A 9230-nucleotide genomic window follows, 5' to 3' on the forward strand; every position below is an offset into this window, starting at 1 on the left:
AATGTGTAGCCCCTGTTCACCTAGCAGTAAACAGGTACGGGATGTAACTGGAGGGGTTGTGGCCTCGCTTTCCCGGTGTGTGTGAAGTGTGTTGTGATCTCATTCCTACCCGAAGATCAGTCAGTATGAGCTCTGAGTTCTTTCCGTGTGAATAAAACACACAGTTAGAAAAATATACTGTCGTTTCAGAGAACACACAATATCTAAGATAAAAGTGTGCGATAAGTTTCTTGATTTATCACGTAGGAAATAAAAACACCACAGCTAATACAGGTGCTCTTCCCTCAGGTGACGATCCTGGCCAATAACAAAATGACGTAGTAGAGACACTTGGTGGCTGCTCTGTAAGTACCGTACCATTAACTCTAGTTTCCTCGCATCTCCCTTCTTACCACACCTTCCTTAGCGTATACAGCAGCTCTCACCCCTTCCACCTCCACTCCCTCTCCTTGCCGTCTTGTCGCCTTGCCTCTCCCTTACCGCGACCTCAAGGCAACTCTCCACGCTCCTTATACTGTATGTGCTGAGATAAGTTTGTAATGATGATAATGAAGGTAATGTGTCTCAAGTTAACGACCTCCTCCTCCTCCTCCTCCTCCTCCTCCTTATAAGGTTACGTCTGAAGAGGAAGAAGGGCATTCTAAGATGACATGCTTCCCTACACCACCAGCACCACCATCACCACCACCACCATTATTGTATTTCCGAGGTCAAAGTATTACAGTTTCTTGATCCTTTTTCATCTTTTCCTTCTCTCCTTTATCCCTTCCCTCCTTCCTTTCATTCCGTCCCGTCACTTATCTGTATTCCTCCTTTTTTTTCCCCCATTTTGTCCTTTCTTCCGTCCATCTTCATTTTTTCCAATCCGTTTCCTCATCTGTCGTTTTTATCTTCATTCTTTTTATTCATTTCATTCCTTCTCTATGTTTTTTGCTATTAATTTCTTTCATTCTTCCCGTTTTAATTTTTTTTCCTTGTGCATTTATTATTTTTCTCTCAAATTTTCTTTTATCCATCTTTTATTTTTCTCTATTTCCTCTTTCGTTTGTCTCTATTTCCATTTTTTTTTTTACCTCTCACTTCTGCTTTACATTTTTATACCATTTTTATACATTTTACCTTTTCCTTCTCCTTTATCATCCTTTTTCCTGCCTGTCATCCCAGCCCCCCCTCCATCCCTCCCTCATTTCCTCCCCATGTCCTGCTCTTAATAACTCCAGTCACTTTTATTTAGTTCGCGTAATAAAGCTGGTAAATTAAGCCTCTATTTGTGGGGTGTTTTGTGTCCCCAGTCAGATAGGAAAGGCAGATTATTGGGTGAACTCTTTTTTTATGAGGTCTTAATTGACTTTATCAATTACACGAATCCTGTGCGAAAAATATAATTCCGATTTATCCAACGAGGTGCAGAATTTTGTTTTGTCGATACCGATGCGAAAAAAAAAAATATGTATTGATAATGGATAGGCGAGATAAATAAGCCGATTATAGAAATGAAATTCAGTAAGTTTTGATCGGCATTGAATGAATGGCGCATCAAAAGTAACAACGCGTAAATGAAGTGAAGTAGTGAAGATAGATAAGATGAGTATATAGGCAAGGTAAATAGAACTATAATAGATATAAAATTAAATCAAAGGAGTTTAAATAAGAATGAAATAAAACAAATAAAGTAAATAAAACGTATGAAGAAAATGAAAGTATAAGTTTGTAAAAAGATCAGATAAATCATACAGTAATAGATATGAGATTAAGTGGAATAGATATGAATATGTAGGTATGAAATAGATAACATACAGAGGTAAAATCACAACACTTATATGAAATAGATCAAACAATGAAGTAGTGAAGGGATATAAAAGTGAAAGCTATCTCTCTGTAATGAATAGAGGTACATGACCAATAAAGAAACAAGAAAAAATGAAAGCAAACAAATAGTGAAATAAAGTTAATTCATATAAAAGATCATTGAAAGACAGAAAAGTTACAATAAATATCTGAAAAAAAATAGTAAATAGTGTAGAAACAAATGAATACGAACATGAGACAATACAACAAAATTCGTAAAATGGATGAAATGAAGTAATTAAATGGATAAAATAAAAGAAAAAACAACCTTTAACAGGAAATAAATGTTAAGAAAAAAAAACAAATAAAAGATAAAACGAAAAAAAAAAATTGCAATACATAAAAAATAAGAAAACTACAAAGAAAGAAAAATAAATGATAAATGAAAATAACAAAAGGAGAAATAGATAATGAAATCTCTCACCCAAAAACATAGTAACAAAATAAAAACGAATAAACTCGATACATAATTCAAACCATAAATAAGAATGAACAAAATGACAAACGACAATGGCAAAAAAGTAAACGAAAAAAAGAAAATCAAGCCAAGCCTTTATCAAAAAATATATAACGCGCGTTCCCAAATCCCTTTAAAGAATGCGGAGTATCATTTTAATGGAGCTAATTAGTGTGGGGCATAAAAGTGTAATACCGCTTCCTTGGGGGTACCGGGGTAATATAAGACTTGCTTTATAGATGAGGTGAACGTGGCTGTGGTAGTGTGTGTGTGTGTGTGTGTGTGTGTGTGTGTGTGTGTGTGTGTGTGTGTGTGTGTGTGTGTGTGTGTGTTTCTCTCTCTCTCTCTCTCTCTCTCTCTCTCTCTCTCTCTCTCTCTCTCTCTCTCTCTCTCTCTCTCTCTCTCTCTCTCTCTCTCTCTCTCTCTCTCTCTCTCTCTCTCTCACACACACACACACACACACACACAGCGACTCACGTATTACTCCAATGCATAACTATTTTCACATGACCTCATTTTGCCTTCCGTGACCTGACCTGCTGCAATAGTCTGGGAGGGCGACACATAAAATGCAAATATGGCGAGTAAAAGAGTCTACGGCTTCATCTGATTCCCTTATTACGACCTAGACTGTGTGAGCGAGGCGAAGCACCGGGTTAATGACGAATATATTGACACGGGGTTGACGGGAAGAGCGCCTGGTGAGTTAGAGCAGACTGTACGAGTAGAGGTCGCTGTTGTAGTGCCCGGAATAGGAGGTCGATAAGTTGGCATGTGGGTGATGGGAGTGAATCTTAAGGTATGCTATTTCAAGTGTGAGAGGGCAAGGCAGTGAGGGAGGCAAGGAAGCTAGGGAGGTAGAAAAATGATCTCTGAAATGGGTAAGGGAGTCCAGTGTGGCGTGAGGCGGGACGGTGCATGGGCGTGAAGGAACGAGGGGGAGAGACAAGAGAGCGTTATGGATAGTGGAGTGTGGAAGGGATGCGTGGGGTAGAAGGCTTTGGGGTGTGACTTAGGATAACACGAGCGGAGGGAGACGAATGGGGGGAAAGAGGGAGTATGGAACAGTGGGGCTTAAAGAGGATGCTTAGGGTGAAAGGTATGGATGTGACTGCGATGACATTGATAGATTGATTGACTGAGTGATTGAGAGGAAGATAGACAGTGCGTTGGAGGAGGAACTGAAGGTAGAGAGTGATAATATGGAGAAATATGAGGAAAAGTATGGGTTAGAGGAAATATTGGCTCGTGTGCCTGACAGGAGTGAGCTGGATTATGTCAGGGGAGGGTTTGGTTAGTGAGAAACGTTAAAGGTATTGTATGAATGAGGGAGAGATGGGAAAGGATGGTACAGGGACTGAGAAAGTAAGTGGTATGGAAAGGGGTGACGAGTTAATCTCCAAGGGTGAGTAGAGACACTGGAGAAGCTATTTGTAAACACCTCTACTACTACTACTACTACTGCTACTACTACTACTACTACTACTACTACTACTACTACTACTACTACTACTACTACTACTACTACTACTACCCCAGAAGCAGCAACACCGACGCCATCTCTTTATTTACTGTCTCAGAGAATGGTGGGTGACACGTGGTTGCCGGAGTAAAGACGCGGATGGAATGTGATATTTTGTCTCCTCGAGGCTTTCTTCTCTTACATCTTAAATTTCACGCTCGACTTATCTTACACGATTGTATTTTTTTTTTTTTTAGTCTACTTGTCTCTTCGCTCCCTTGTACTTTTTTTCTTACTTTTGTTCTTTCGTTGTAATATTCTAGTCGTCTTTGTGTCATCTCGAACCTTGTAACGTATTTTAGATGGGTGTAGAATAGCGTGGCTCAGAATGGTTGTACCTAAAGGCAACGTGTGAATAACTCAAGGTCACGCTAACACTCTTTCAATTAAACCAGCTACATTCAGACCTAGCCCGCGAAAAATACTTTGTTAAAACTAAATTTCAAATCTAATCATGCAACTGTTTCATTTCAATGCGTCTTCACTTAAACTATTTCATTTAACTACACTGCATTTCTAAACTAGCCCTGTAACTGTTTCATCTCAACACGTGTCTTCACCAAAACCATTTTATCTAACTCCTCCCAGAACTGGCTCTCAAACTAGCTACTCTTCAAAGAAAATCATTTGTCTTAATACTTCCGCTTAACACTTCCTTATACGTAAAATACACTCCGTTGCACGTATAATAAACATATCCAGTAATAAGTCCAGCCTTCAAACTACTACTTCTTTCGTCACAGTGGATCAGCTTACCCAACACGCTCGGATTTCTGCACTTTCCTGGTCACACCCTCTACAAAACAAGTCCACTACATCAGCAACCTTTCACTTATCCTCTCTCTCCTGCCCGGTAAATTTATCTTCAGCATCCTCATTCCTACATTCAGGCAAGCCAAACACAGACTCGCCCGACGTATCACAGTGTTGGTCCGCAGCCCTTCCAGCCGTAACCTGAAGCGTCGTAGCATAAGCTAACTTAAAGCTAACATACCTTCACAAGCCTATAAATATTCAAGCCGGATCTTTCTCTTTCTCCCTTTCTCTTTCTCACTCTCCCTTCATTAAGGTGTAAAATGAAGACAGTAAAGAACAAATCACAACACACCAGTGAAAGGTTTATCCTCTCATTAAGGCGGTAAATGAAATGAAAACGGTAAAAGATAAAGAGGAACTGATGAAATTTTCCCTCGAGGTGCCGGATGTTGTGCTGTGGTGGTGGTGGTGGTGGTGGTGGTGGTGCAGGTGTTGTGGCAGGGTGGAAGGGAAGGCTTAGGACGCAACACTGCACTACTAGAGTCAAGGAGAGGTAATTGCTTTTGTTGTGTGTGCGAGTGCTTGTGTTTTAGTTATTGTGTTGTTCATAGTATTGCTGCGTTGCTCCTAGTGTTCTTTGTGTTCTTTTATTCTTTTTTGTGTGTTGTGGAATCGTTGTTGTGTTCATTGTAAGTGTTTCTGACTTTCTCGGAGTGTTGCTGAATTTTTTAAAGTGTTGCTGTGTCTTCTACCGGGGTCGTGGTCTTTTTAAATGTTGTCTCGTGTGTTGTGTTTTTTTTTTATAATTTCTATATTTTTAATGAATTATTTGTTCGGGTTTTGAATGTGTTGTAGCATTTTGTCTAAGTTTCAAGTGCATTGCAACATAATTGACTACCATTAAATATTTTGGAGCATTTATTTTTCTACAAGCCTCAAGAGTGTTAGAGCTATTATCTTCTAGTGTTACGTGTGTCACTAAATTTGCTCCAAGTTTTAGATATATTTTTCCCCAACAATCCTTAAGTCCATGTATCACAACCATATTATCTCCTTTCCTCCAAGTTTTAGATATATTTTTCCTCACCAATCCTTAAGTCCATGTAGTACAACAATATTATCTCCTGTAAGTAGAAAATGTACTTAAAAATTTTTACGAGTGTTAAGTGTTATTGGATTCTTTTTTCCCGAGCCTAAAGTGTATTGCATTATGTTTCCCCGTGTCTTAAGTGCTTGTGTTGCAGCAATATTATCTCCTACAAGTGTTGAAATATACTACATGATTTTTCCAGCAAGTGTTAAGTGTTGCAGTATTCTTTTACCGGAGCCTAAAGTGTGTTGCAGCATTTTTTTTTCACCCAACGACACAGAGTTATGGGACAATAGCTCAGGGGGTTGACGCAACACTCCTCACCGCCACCCTGGGAACAACAACAGCTCCCCAGTGCGCCGCGCCGCCCCTCAGGTTGTGTTACTTCTGATGAGCCTTTCTGAGCACCATATTCTGAAACACATCTGCGCCACACCTCCACTACATTCAAAAGGCTCTGCTTGAAGTGACGGGTACCTATTTTTGAAGGTTGTAGTGAGAGATTAGCAAGATTTCTATGTTACTGACAGGAGAAACAGTTTGTGGGCTTTAAAAATACGAGTAGTGGTGATAGAGGAAGACGTTTCTCAATAGGGGAGGTTAATCATTATGTTGATGCGACCAACACCACCACCACCACCACCACCACCACCACCACCACCACCACCACCATCTAGTCCGCATGTACAAATTCCTGAGAAATCTGAACCCAAGTACTGGAAATAGAGAGAGAGAGAGAGAGAGAGAGAGAGAGAGAGAGAGAGAGAGAGAGAGAGAGAGAGAGAGAACCAGGGAGGGAAGGGAGGGTTAACAAGCAACATTCACCCCCATCACCTCCCCGGGGTGTTGAGGGCGGCGAGGAGCGGGAAGGAGGTGTTGCAGGGACGCTAACTCTCTGCATAAGTGGCAAGTGAAGCGGCTAATTTACTTTAATATAATACACACGACGCAGGACTTGCATGATGGTGAGACGAGTTAACCTACTTTAGACATTACTTATTGTTCTTTCTTCCTTAACCTTACCTCATCTCATCTTACCTTTCCTTATCTTACCACATCTCATATCACCTTACCTAACCTTACCTTACCTTACCTTACCTTACCTTACCTTACCTATAATTAATTTTACTTAACTTAACCTTGCCTTATCCTGCTTCATTTTATTTTATGAGTATGATATTATCTTGCATTACTTATCTTAGCTAACACAATCTTACTTAAATTTGCCTTACTTTGTGTAATGTTGCATATCCTTACCAACGGTGACTTAACAAGGCCGACCTTATTACTATGCCAAACATGAGCTAACTTATTCTAACTTTATCTTGCCTCCTTACCTAGACTAAGAAATGTTATTTATCTTTATGATGCTAGTTATGTAACATCTTGGAAATAAAAGCCATCAATCAATCAATCAATAACATAACATCCTAACCTTACCTAACCTAACCCTACCTTTATATTTTTGATGAATTATTTGTTCGGGTTTTGAATGTGTTGTAGCATTTTGTCTAAGTTTCAAGTGTATTGCAACATAATGGACTACCATTAAATATTTTGATGCATTTATTTTTCTACAAGCCTCAAGAGTGTTAGAGCTATTATCTTCTTCTAGTGTTACGTGTGTCACTAAATTTGTTCCAAGTTTTAGATATATTTTTCCCCAACGATCCTTAAGTCCATGTATCACAACAATATTATCTCCTGTAAGTAGAAAGTAAGAAGAAATTGCAGAGTGTATTATTCTTTTCATCGCTGATTTTCTTGTATATGGTTATAGTCTTTGTTTCTGGTGTTGCTTATCTTTCACGAATACCATAAAAACTCCTCCTTCGAAAGCGCGTGTAACTTCAACTATAACCTTTTGAACTTAATGTAGTGGTTCTTTTATCTAGCCTTACCATTATGCCGTAATGCAGTGGCTCTTTTATCTAGCCTTACCATTATGATGTATTGTTTTAATCTTCCCTGTTATTAAGTGGACGTGTTTTTGTTTTCTCTAGACCAGGGTTTCTCACCCTGGGGTTCACGAACCCCCAGGAGTTCACAAGAAGATTACCAAGGGTACTTAGATGGCTAATTTAATTCGTTAGAGATCTTATTAATCTGCCTGTAAAACCATTGCATGTTGTTGGTCTTGAAGGGAAAATTAACAACACTGCGCTGTTCAGTAATCAGTGCTAACGGATTACGTTTATTATAAACGGCAAGAACGACACGGCCATGGAATAATCCATATGACACATAGCTACCTGATCCGGCCTGCTCAGTCTTGTCCGCTGAGCCTCGGTGGTCGGATCGGGCTTCTGCGTGGGGAAGACCACAGACGGCGGCGTGGTCTACGGGTTCATCTGCCCGGATGACTTCGCCGCCTCAAAATCCAAAACAGCAACCCTCAAAAAAACAACCCCACTATCTATTTCGGCACAGTCATCATTACAAGATCATACAAAAACTCCTTCCCCATTCATAACTGAACGATCCCCTCACCAACCTTTTTTCCCCACGAATCTACCACCTCCTCTTCACATTCCCTTTCTACAGCCCATCCTGTAACAGAATCTGCCAGCCACCTTTCATCTCAACAACTGTCAGTCTCTCCTGCCCAACAATCTGACAGCTTCTCTTCACATTCCCCATCTCCAGCGTCTCCTCCACAAGAATTTGCCAGCCTCCATTCCTCGGCACAACAACCAGCTTCTCCTCCCAAAGAATATGACAGTTTTCTTTCCTCTATCACATCAACGGCAATTTTCCCACTTCCTAATATCGATGGTCCTCCACTTCCTCCGCCATCCACAACATCTCAGACCAAAACACCCCTCAAAATATCTCTTCAAAATTCAGTAGCCCAGTATTACTAAAACGCTAACTGGTCGACTTAAGTGAAAGATTCCCTCACCGCCAAGCTATCCTTTATAAGAAACAGTAAAGTAAGAACGGGAAAAAAATGCTCTCGTCCTATCTTTTTTGGCGTCCTTCTCATACTGGTGAGGGCGCCGTACTTCTTCATGCAACAAAGTGGAGGAAATTTTAAAAATCTAACCGGAACCAGGACACTCCCAGACAATCGCAGTAAAAGCAAACATGAAGAATGAAAGACTCATTAAAGAAAACATAACGGCATTCCCTATAAGGATTTCAGTTATTTTTTGGTTTAAAAAATGTGTTATTCTTGAGGTTTGGCCAAAGAAGCCCACCAACGGCATTCCAAGGAAGTCGTCACAACCCTACCAACGGCATTCCAAGGAAGCCGTCACAATCCCACCAAAGGCATCTTTTGGAAGCCCTCAGTGTCTACTTTAAGTTTCTCTTTCTCTGACCTTGATATTATGTTTTAAGTAACCGATCTCTGTAAACTCAATTACGTTTCTTTCCACAATCACTATAGTATGTATTTTCACTAATATTTTCGACTTGTCTCTCAGTTGCTAGAATTTTTCTTTTTGAATTTTTTTCAATACTTTACCTATAATTTGTGTTGTAAATTAATACTAATGCTGTCATTGATTTTTATAAATTCTTTGAATTTATATCGGAAATGTTAACGTTAGACT

This window comes from Portunus trituberculatus, chromosome 24 (genome assembly GCF_017591435.1).
Source record: "Portunus trituberculatus isolate SZX2019 chromosome 24, ASM1759143v1, whole genome shotgun sequence".
NCBI lineage: Eukaryota > Metazoa > Arthropoda > Malacostraca > Decapoda > Portunidae > Portunus > Portunus trituberculatus.